Source organism: Zonotrichia albicollis, chromosome 31, assembly GCF_047830755.1.
Source record: "Zonotrichia albicollis isolate bZonAlb1 chromosome 31, bZonAlb1.hap1, whole genome shotgun sequence".
Classification (NCBI taxonomy): domain Eukaryota; kingdom Metazoa; phylum Chordata; class Aves; order Passeriformes; family Passerellidae; genus Zonotrichia; species Zonotrichia albicollis.
This window is the reverse complement of record NC_133849.1, coordinates 1,544,819-1,556,006: the sequence shown is the minus strand read 5'-3', so window position 1 is coordinate 1,556,006 and position 11,188 is coordinate 1,544,819. Positions and strand designations below refer to the sequence as shown.

The 11,188-nt window shown below is 51.9% G+C and overlaps 1 pseudogene; it reads left to right on the top strand.

Moving 5' to 3' along the window:
* Nucleotides 1–11,188, top strand: part of LOC141725842 (class I histocompatibility antigen, F10 alpha chain-like) — a 259,037-nt pseudogene that overhangs the window by 133,300 nt on the left and 114,549 nt on the right.

Sequence of the window (11,188 nt, the reverse complement as noted above, 5' to 3'; positions counted from 1 at the left end):
GGATGGGGGTTCTGGTGAGGAGAGATACTCGAGATGAACCAGATGCTGAAGGAGCACATTTCTCAAGCTCATGAGAAGCCCTCCCAGTGCCTCAAAGAGGGAGAGTCTAATAGTGCAGCAATGCAACCCACAGATGTTACAACTGTCCGGGTTCCTGCTGAACTGCAAAGGCAGTCACAGCCAGCAGCAGTTGCCCCTGTAGAAACAAGGAGATCTAAGATGAAAGCAGAGCACCCAGATAAGGGAAAGCCCTCACAACCCTCAGGAGATCCAGAGGTTGAGATCGTCACCGAGTCCCTGACGCACGAAAATCTCTAAAATCTGCACAAAGGCATTGCATGATGGGGATGTGAGACTTACACAACCTGGCTACTTTGAGTCTGGGACCTTATAAGTACAGGTGTCCTGTACTACGTGGTGGTGAGGCAAGGAATTTGCGACCCTTGACCCAGGACTCAGGTATCAATCAGATTTTTGTAAGGGAGCCAGGGTCCCTTTCCCTCTAGGAGCGGCTTTTAATGAGTGCCAGAGAGAGGTTTGTCCACAGGGAAAGCATGCAGGAGCACCACCATAGAATGTGCTGGAAGACCCTTGAGGAAGGCATCCAACAGCTGAGAGATGTGGCAGTATTGGAGGTACTCTTTGGGAGGGATGGACAGCATGATAATGACCCCAACAAGGTCAGATGCACAGGGCAAATGTTGTGGAGTCTAGCAAATCTGGGGCCATCTCAATACACCACGTTTATTGCAACAATTAATGCCGACACCAACCGAGAGACAGTGGGCTCTGTTGCCAACAAGCTTAGAAATTATGAGAGTATGATCAATGGCCCAATGCTGGCTCATGTCTCTGCTGTGATTAAAAATCTCAAAGAGGAGATGAGGGAAGAGGTGAGGTGTCACAGACATATTTTATGAAAAATCCTTTCCTTAGGATTTTTTCCTCCTGAGAAGCCAAGAGGCCTTAGGAACAAAATGCAAACAATAATTATCTGCTGCTGTGGAATTACCAGCTGAATCTGTGACTGGTCTCATGTTATTGTTTCCAATTAAAGGCCAATCACAGTCCAGCTGTCTGGACTGTCTTGGTCAGTCACAAGCCTTTGTTACTCATTCTTTTTCTATTCTTAGCTAGCCTTCTGATGAAATCCTTTCTTCTATTCTTTTAGTATAGTTTTAACATAATATATATCATAAAATAATAAATCAAACCTTCTGAAACATGGAGCCAACATTCTCGTCTCTTCCCTCATTCTGGGACCTCTGTGAACACCGTCACAGTGAGGAGCAACAGTTCCCATATGGCACCAGTGCAAGTCACAGGCCCCAAAGTCAGAGCCCAATGTTCCCCAGCTAGACAGAGAGGGTACCCGCCAGGGGCTGACTCGTGCTTCTCCCTGCGTGACCATGGGGAAGACATGGGAAGGTGGGATGGAAAACCCACTTCTGTCCTGGCAGCACGGGTGCGTCAATTCAAGGAGGGAAACACTAATCGAGGGAACTCCAGTAAAGTGAAGGAAGCCTCAACCTCCCATGACCAAGCTGCTGAGTATGATCTGTCAGATCCCCTTGAACGAACCTCCACCATGTATGCCCAGGAAAGAATTAAAACATGGACTAGAGGGGCCCTGCCTCTAGCCAGGAAGAGGCACGGCCAAACTGGATCTTTTAGACAGTGTGGATCTGATGGCCTGGCACATCAAAGCCACAAAAATGTGATGCCTCAGTTGATACTGGTGCACAGTGTACCCTGATACCATCGGGATATGTGGGGGCAGAACCTGTTTCCATTGCCGGGGTGACAGGGGGATCCCAGCAATTGACCCCGTTGGGAGCTGAGGTGAGCCTGACTGGGAAAGAGTGGCAGAAACATCCTATTGTGACCGGCCCAGAGGCCCCGTGTATTCTGGGCATAGACTTCCTCCCGAATGGCTTTACAAAGACCCAGAAAGACTCAAGTGAGCTTTTGGCATAGCTGCTGTAGAGACAGAGAACATTAAGCAATTGAACACTTTGCCTGGACTATCACAAATCCATCTGCAGTAGGACTTCTGAGGGTGGAAGAGCGAGTGCCAACTGCCACCTTGACGGTGCACCGCTGGCAGTCCTGGACGAATTGGGATGCCATGATCCCCATCCACAAAATGATCCGTGAGCTGGAGAGCCAAGGGGTGCTCAGCAAAACCCACTCACCCTTCAACAGCCCCATCTGGCCTGTGTGCAAGTCTCACAGAGAATGGAGATTGACTGTGGACTATCATGGCTTGAATGAAGTGACTCCACCACTGAGCGCTGCTGTGCCAGACATGCTGGAACTCCACTACGAGCTGGAGTCCAGGGCAGTGAAATGGTATGCCACCATTGGCATTGCCAATGCATTTTTCTCCATTCCTCTGGCAGCAGAATGCAGGCCTCAGTTTGCTTCCACCTGGCGGGGCATGCAGTACACCTGGAACCAACTGCCCCAGGGGTGGAAGCACAGCCCCACCATCTGCCATGGACTGATCCAGACTGCACTAGAAAGGGGTGAGGCTCCAGAGCACTTGTAGTACATCGATGACATCATTGTGTGGGAGAACACAGCAATGGAAGTGTTTGAGAATGGAGAGAGGATCATCCAGATTCTGCTGGAAGCCAGCTTCACCGTCAAGAAGAGCAAAATCAAGGGACCTGCCCAAAAGATCCAGTTCCTGGAGTAAAGTGGCAAGATGGAAGGTGTCAGATTCCCACTGATGTCATCAACAAGATCACAGCAATGTCTCCACCAACCAGCAAGAAGGAAACATAAGCTTTCCTCCCTGCCATGAGGCTTCTCCACCAGCTCTGAGCTCTGGCTGGATCTCTGGCCGCCTTCCTGACTCAGGGGGGCTCTTTCCTCCCCACAGCTCCCTGGGCTGGGTTTGAAGCCCCTCCACGTGTGGGATCTCTGGGGCTTTTCCACCTCTTCCATTTAGCCACAGCTTGAGAATGACAAACCCTGGTTTGGGGGAAACCAAGGTGGGAGTGCCTTGGAGTAGAAGCTCCTCCTGGCCAGGTCCATCTCTGGATCTCAGCAGGAGTCTTGTGTCCATGAAAATCTCCACAATATCAAGATTCAGCCCAACGGTTTCAGGGGCTCCCCCTTCTCCAGCGTCCTGCTTAGGGATGATCCAGGGGCTTTTGGGGGTCCATGGGGTCCCTTCTACCCTGATGCTCTGCTTTGAGATCCCAGGGATCCCAGGGGTCCCTCCTCTCCAGGCTCCCCCCCTTTCCAGTCTGCCGGGGTCCCCCAGCTCTGGGATTGCCCCTCTTTGCTCTCCACACTCTGGGGGTCCCAGGGGTTCCCCTCCTCTGCTCACCCGGGGATCCCCAGGACCAATGACCTCCCCTGCCCATACTGGGCAATGGCTACGTGGGCCCCCAAAGATCCCCCAAGGGGCTCAGCTTTGGGCTCCTGCAAGATCCAAACTTATGAACACAGAGAGAAAAACCTCCCAGGGACACCAGATGATATCTGGGGTTAATTCCACAATCTGTGAGCTCCAAACACACCCCAACAAAAAAACCCTCTCAGGGACCCCCCCGATAGATTTGGGACGGGCTCCCCCTCCCCGCTCACCTGCAGGATGACCTGGAGGCGATGGTTCCGCACCCGCGGCCACAGGGGGCACTGGAACCTCCTGTTCCTCCTGTTCCTGCTCCTGCTCCCGCTCTTCCTGCTCCTCCTTTTCCTCTCTCCCTCCTCCTCCACCTCCTCATTCCTAATCCCACCTCCTCCCCCGTTCCTGCCTTCTGTGTATTTAGAGTGGAGAACCTTGCCAGCATTTAGAACCAGAACAAAGATCCCAGATGGAACAAGGCTTGCTGCTTTTAGTCAGAAGTATCAGTGACTAATGGTCACGTTTCCTTTGGTTTGGTGCCGTCCTTGTTCCTCCTCAGTGTTCAGGCTGGGCTGTGGGGTGTCCTTGTTTGCTGCATTTTCCGAGTTCCTCTTGCACCCTTCGGGCCATGGGCTGTGCCCTGGGAGGGTTCTTTGTGCTCCTTTGTGACACAGGAGAACCTTCCAGGCGGTTTCTGCGTGAGCTGCTGCTGGGATGTCACAGGAACAGCGCCACATCCCCGTGGTGTTCCCGTTGCTGTGGGACACGGAGGCCTCAGTGCCCAGAGTGGCTCTGGGCTCGCTGCCGGAGGATCCTCCTGCCCGAGGCATTCTCAGCAGCCAGCCCAGCCCTGACGGGTGTCCTTCTGTGCTTGCAGGGCTACAGGCTGCAGACGTGTACAGCACAGCCAAAATGATGCAGCACGTGGCTGCTGCAGTTTGCACTGTGTACTCTGTGGCTTATTCGGGGTATTTTTTAACCCATTTGGCACGTAAGTCGAGGTTTTCCTTTGCTGCAGCATCTGTGGCTTTGGGCTTGCTGTGTGCTTTCTGTTCTTCCTCCGGAGCTGAGTTGACTTTGGAACCAAATTGCCATGAAGACACCATTGCTTTGGGAGAGCTCCTGCCAGCAGCTGCAGCTGGAAAAGGGGGTGTCTGCAGCCAGCGGGGCGTGCACAGCATCTGCAATGAGCCCTGGGGGGTTCTGTTCCCTCAAGCAGGGAGTCTGTGCCAGCAGAGCCTGGAACTCCCTCCCTTTGCTGCTCCAGCCAAGAACTGACCCAGCCCAGTATTTTGTGCTGTTCTCTTGCTTGCTGTGGGAAGGGACTGTGGCTCCTGGAGGAATGCTGTGAAAGCAAAATGCTCTCTCGGGGTTGCCTTGCTCCATGGCATTTCCCACCACTGGCAGTTTTTCTCCTAACAGCATCTGGTTCATGTCTCCCATTTCAGGGCACCTCATGTCTACATTCCGAGCAGCTCCTCCTTCGGTGAGTGGGAAAGGAACCTTTGGTACTTGGAATTGTGCAGCAAGGTGTGAGCTCGGCATGTGGCAGCCGAGTGCCAGCCTGGGAGGCTGAAGGAAAGTTCCTGTCAGTGCCTGCAGCAGCAGCAGCAGCAAAGGAATTCCCATCAGTTTTCTCCTTTTCTGCTGAAGAGCTTTTGAAGAGCTGCAGGTCTGGTTTTGCAGGCAGAGGATTGTTTGCTGGCTTTAGCCATGGTGGAATATTGAATTCCCAACAATAAGTGGCAATGTTGACTTTAGCCCATTGTTAGTTGGAACAGCTCTGCAACCAATTTCTGCTTAGTGCAGCTGGATGTGCAGCTGAGGATAAATAAGGTGATAACTGAGATAGAACTTCCCGTTCCTCACGCTGCCGTCTGTCCACAGGGCACAAAAGCAGCACCAGCACCTCCTGGGTCTCCCTGTGCTTCCAAAGAGGAGGCCAAAGAGGAGGAAGACAGCAGTGAGCTTCCCGCTGCTCCGGGGGACGATGGTGAACTTCCCTCAGTGCCGGGAGATGACAGTGAACTTCCCGCTGCTCTGGGAGACGAGGGCGAACATCCCGCGGTGTGGGAATGCAACGGCGAGGCTCCCGCGGGGTGGGACAAGGACAGGGGACATCTCCCAGCGTGGGACGAGGACGGTGGATGTGCCCTGGTGTGGGACCAGAATGGCCAAGCTCCCACGGAGTGGGATGAGGACAACGGACAACTGGCAGTGTGCGATGAGGATGGAGGACATCTCCCGGAGTGGGATGAGGATGGAGGACATCTCCCGGAGTGGGATGAGGATGGAGGACATCTCCCATCTCCCATCCTCCTCCCACAGGATGGAGGACATCCTGTGTCTTGGGAAGAGGAGAGTGAACATCTCCCAGCATGGGAAGTGGACAGCAAGGATCCCCTGGCTTGGAAAGATGATGGAGAAGCTGCAGCATTTTGGGAAGAGGATGGAGAAGCTGGAGCATTTTGGCAAGAGGATGGAGAAGCTGCAGCATTTTGGGAAGAGGATGGAGAAGCTCCCTCTGCTTGGGAAGAGGACAATGAAGCTCCCTCCGCTGTGGGATCCTGGGCTGAACATTCTGACAGCAGCACAGCCCTGCAGCCAGAGGGGAGAGGGGAGTGGTGCCTGATGCAGCTGAGTATGTCTGCTCTGTCCCTGGGTGCCCGAGCAAGTGCTGTGTGGGGCTGGTTCTGGCTCTGCTGCAAGGCAGGCTCTCACTCTGGGAGGGAGCATCTTCCACATTTTTTCTTTCAGGGAACACCGTGAGCGAGGCGGAGCCTGCTGAGAAATACCAGGAAGTGGAGCAGATTGGCCAAGGGTAAGTGCACGGCAGCTGCTTCTGCACAAGCAGGGCTGGGGGTTGTGCTGGTGCAGGATCAAGTGAGAGCTCAGGAGATCCCAAAGCACCTTCAGACACTGGGCTACCATCCTGCTGTCTCTCAGTCCTGATCAGAATTGATAACTGTGGTCAGAAGGCATCGTCAAAGGCCCCTGAGGCTGGCAGTGTCCTGCCTGCAGCAAGGAGCAGGACCTGGAAGATCTTCTGTCCCTGGAACTGGATTGCCTAAAAGAGCAACTCACCATCTGGTGACTGTCAGAAAACAGTTCTCAAGAAGATTTCTTTAAAATATTTTCCATCAAAAAATATCCACTGGTCAGGATTATCAACCTAATGGTTTAGAAAAAGAAACCAGAGATGAACTAATAAGTGCTCTATTCTAGCACAGGTAGCAGACCCCATACATTCAGTAACAGACACAGAGCTGAAGCACTCTGGGGGAAAATGCATCGCCTGCCTGATGGCAGGGCCCTTGTGGATCCTGCAGGTCTTAGGCAGGAAATGGGAAAGGATGAAATGCATTCTTTTCCACTTCTTTAGACACCCATTTCTCACCTCAGGATTTGAGCTAAAGCAATTCAGGGTGGACATTTGGGACTTGCTCCAGCCCAGTTCCTTTGTGTTGGGTCTCAGTTTTCTCTTGCACACCTTGCATGGCAGAGGGCTGGTGGCTGCTGTGCTGCTGTTGGAAGGGTCGATGCACCCAGGTGTTTGTGAACGCTGCAGGCAGCAGAGATCTCCTGTCTGGGCTGGCTTTCACTGCCAGGGCCTAAAGCGCTGCTTCTTTCTTCTCTGCTCTTTTGTCTCCAGGGCTTTCGGAGCCGTTTACAAAGGACTCGACAGGGCCACTGGAGGAGAGGTCAGTGCCAACACACCCAGCACGGCCGGCAGCTCTGCAGGGCTTTCCCCTCTGCTGGGAGCTGTGGCTGCAGCTCTGGGGGCCAGCAGAGCTTTCCTGCCCAGGCTGCTCCTCTGCAGGCAGAGCAGTGTCAGCCTGCAGAGCACAGCTGGGACAGACTTGGTCCTTCTCAAGTGCCCAAGGAATGCAAGGAGGGCAGTGGTGTCTGTCAGAGCAGGACACCCTGACTTGATCTTCATATCTAAAAGTGTGAATGCATCAGCTGCTCGAGACTGAGGCCCAATTAAGCTTCATCCCAGCCTCAGACAGGAACATTATTTAGCAGTTTTTCCATCCTGCCTTTCATTTTCAAAGGGAACCTCAAGCCGTAATTAGGGAGAGCTCCTGCTTGGGCTCAGTTTGGGGTATTAGTCCTACTTCAGCTGTTCACAGAGGGAGAGAAATGAGAAGATAGGTGTCCAGAGCAAAGCTCTCTCCTAAATCCTGCAGTTGTGTTTGGGTCTGGTGTCAGTGACAGCCTGTGACAGGCATCACCTGAGCAATGGATGTGCGTGTTTGCTTTGTTGTGCAATCCCAAACAGAGCAGTTGGATCTGAAATCATGAGCAAATCCCATAGAATTGCTAAAGGGTTCCTGGCTGTTTTGCTCTGTTTTCACAGAACCAGAATTACCTCCTGCTTGCAACATGTGTTTGAATAGTAATAATAATGAGAATGTTGAGGCCATTTGAGGGGACTGTAGGTGCAGAGAATGTTGTTAGAGCTTTGAGGCTGACAGCTGAGGGACCATTTCTGCAGAGCTTGCAAGGCCAAATGTCTCTGGCCATGTGTCCTGTAAGCAGCCCCCAGCTGGCAGAGCAATGGGCTGTGGCAATGGCCCTTGCTGAGCTCTGGTGTCCCATCCCAAGGCAGTTGGGCCCAGCCCAGCTCCGTCGCTCCACAAAGACTTGCTCCGTGTTTGCTGTGGCCTCCTGGCACAGACTCCTGCAGTTAAAGGCTGCAATGTCCCTTCAGGTGGCCATAAAGAAAATGAGTCTCAGAGGGCAGAACAGGGAACGAGCTGTGAATGAGATCCTGCTCCTGAAGGACAAGAAGAACCCCAACATTGTCAAATTTCTGGACAGGTGAGTACTTCAGCTCTTATCCTGTGCCTGGGCCCTGCGTTAACATTTCCTGGCATCCGGAGTCCGTAGCCTGTTTTGAAAATGCCTGACCCAGCCACATCTTCCCAAAACAACAGCCTGGCAGTTCTCTCCCTCCAAGTGCTTTTGTTGCTTTGCTTTGGTTTTTCCTTCAAGTTCCTCCCCGTTTGCTGTGTCTCCCAGCAAGTCTGATGAACCACAGCAGAAATTATTTCCCTTGGCTTCTTCTTCCCAGCCCTTTTCCATTGCTACAGATGCCAGGAAGATCAGGTTCTTGTTTCCAGAAATGCCTCATTTGCCCATTTTTCACTGGCCTTGCCTGTTTGTCACGGGACTTTCTGAAAGGTTTTCTGACTGCTTTTGTCCCAAGTGCTGCACGGCCTCCTCCCCTGGATAACCCTGGCAGTTGTGTTGCCTTGTTCTGCAGGGAATGGTGGAACTGATGAGTTCAGAAGCTGAACCAGCTGGGGCCAAGGGTTGTGGTTCCGCATGGATCTGGGCTGTTGCTAAACTGCATTTTTCACCTGCTTGCCATCTAAGGCCTCTCCTTTCTCACAGGTGTCTCCTTCTCCTTTAGACTGTGCAGATTCCAAGGGCTGTGCAGCCTGGCAGGAATGTCTCTCCATCTGAGTCGGTCCTCATTGACAAGTGACCTGGAATCAAAACTCCACTCCAGGCTTTTCCATGGGGCAATTGAGCTCTGCACTTTCATCTCCATGCCATTGTTTTCCTCTTCCAGCTTCCTTGTTGATGGAGATCTCTGGCTGGTGATGGAATACATGGATGGAGGAACTTTGCAGGACGTTGTCAGACAGACACGCATGGCTGAAGGAGAGATGGCAGCTGTCAGTCAGGAGGTGAGGGATCCTGCTTGTCACTCCATGGCTGGGACATGATGATCCTTCCAAACAGGGCGTGAGAACAGGAGAGGCTCCATGTTCAGGGCTTTGTTTCTGTGTTGTTTTTGTGAGCTGGAGAAGAAAGAGCCTCTGCAGTGAACGGCCTGCCAGCATCACTGCACTTCTACTCTGTTCTTGTTCTCTCTCCTGCTGTTGTGGTACTCTCTGTCTGGTTTGGATTTGAGATTTGCTGTTCTCAGCTTTGCCTTGAACCGTTTGCCTGGAGCTTGTGTGCACTGCACTCCTGGCCTGTCACAGCAAAGCTGCTGCTGGCACAATTCTGAACTGTCCTTCCTTGTGTGATATATTCCGGCCATTGGTTTTTGCCCTCGTGTTTCTTGTTGTTATGTTTGCCCAATTATCCCATCATAAAAAAAAACAAACGATATTTGAGATAGCAGCAATTTTAATTTAATAGTTTAGAAAATATATATTGACAATATAATATGATTAAAGTAAGGGATCATTTGGTTCAAATAATAGCGCATAAGCAAAAGATAACCACGGGGTACGGAGTGCAGGGCTCTTGGACCCTTGCCACCTCACGTGCAAGCTTGCCAAGTGAAGATTCCCCCCTTATATGTCATGTGTCAATGCCATCTCCTCCCATTTTCGATTCATCACATTTTTACCTCTGCCCTCATCACCACCTTTACCGTGCACGCTTCACCATTTGGTTTGGTGGTCGCACAAGTCTTTGGGGGTCGTTTTGGATGAAGACCTCTCCTCTTTCTCTTTGTCCTTTAATTCACCTTTGGGTTACACATGTGCACCAAGCCAGTATAATGTAAGCCAAAATTAACATATTACTACGTTTGAGCATCAAAGCAATAAATCTCTTATAGCGGGCATTTTCCTGGGACCCAAGCAGATTTTCCCTTCACTCTGTTAATTTTTAGTAACTGTTAGCTCTTGCTTTTTCCTCTTATCCTTGAACATCTGCCAGGAGAGGGGGGTGGAGCCCCTCCTCTCCCTTTCTTCTTTGGCATTACAACTTTTAACTGTTTTACTATTTCCAAATATTAATTACTGTATCAATATTGATTACTGTTTCAATCTTACCAGCATGAATCATATCTATTTACCACATTGTTCTCTCTCAGTGTCTGCAGGGCCTGGATTTCCTCCATTCCAAGCGGGTGATCCACAGGGATCTGAAGAGCTCCAACATCCTCCTGGGCATGGACGGCTCTGTCAGGCTGGGTGGGTGTTCCTGGCCAGGCACGGCGCTCCCAGGCTGCGGGTGTGGGGCTGCTTCCCAGGGAGGGCCAGAGCCCCACAAGGGCTGCTGGGGGCACTGCCCGGCCCCTGCTGCCAGCTGAGAGCGGCTGCCCCTGCAGAGAGCTCAGGAGAGGAGCAGGGTGCCAGCAGTGCCTTTGCTCTGCCTATGGCCCTTCTTTGTGCTTGGTTTCCTCATTGCAGCTGCCTTTGACAGGGTTTGTTTCTGTCCTCAGCTGATTTTGGCCTCTGCGCTCAGCTCAGCCCTGAGCAGGACCAGTGCAGCTCCATGGTGGGCACTGCTCACTGGATGGCCCCAGAAGTTGTGACCAGATCTCCTTATGGCCCCAAGGTGGACATCTGGGCCTTTGGCATTGTGACCATCGAGATGGTGGAAGGAGAACCTCCTTACTTCAGGGAAACGGGGGCCATGGTAAGAGGCAAATTCTGCAGTGGCTGCAGAGGCCTGTGAGCACAGGGGGACCCTGCACTGGGAGCAGCAGCTGGAGGTTTCTGCACATGGGAAGGGAATGCCCAGAGCACTCCATCTTCAACACAGACAAAGATTCTGCAATCTCTAGCAACAATTTGCTTTGGGATTTATGTTGTTGCAGCTCTTCTGGTTGTGAGGATGACCTGAAAATGTGAAACAAGTACATCAGCTCTAATGTTACCTTGCAAGAAAACTGCACACCAGCCCCACATCCCGCCCCCAAACCCAACAAGTTTTCTGCAGGAGTTTCTAAAAGAGGTTTTGCGAGATGATTTCTCCCCTGATTCTTCTCACTGGGAAACTTGTTGAAAACATGAAGATGATTGTTTAACATCCCCATAGTCTAACATATTTCTTTCCTAGTCCAAGCTACTT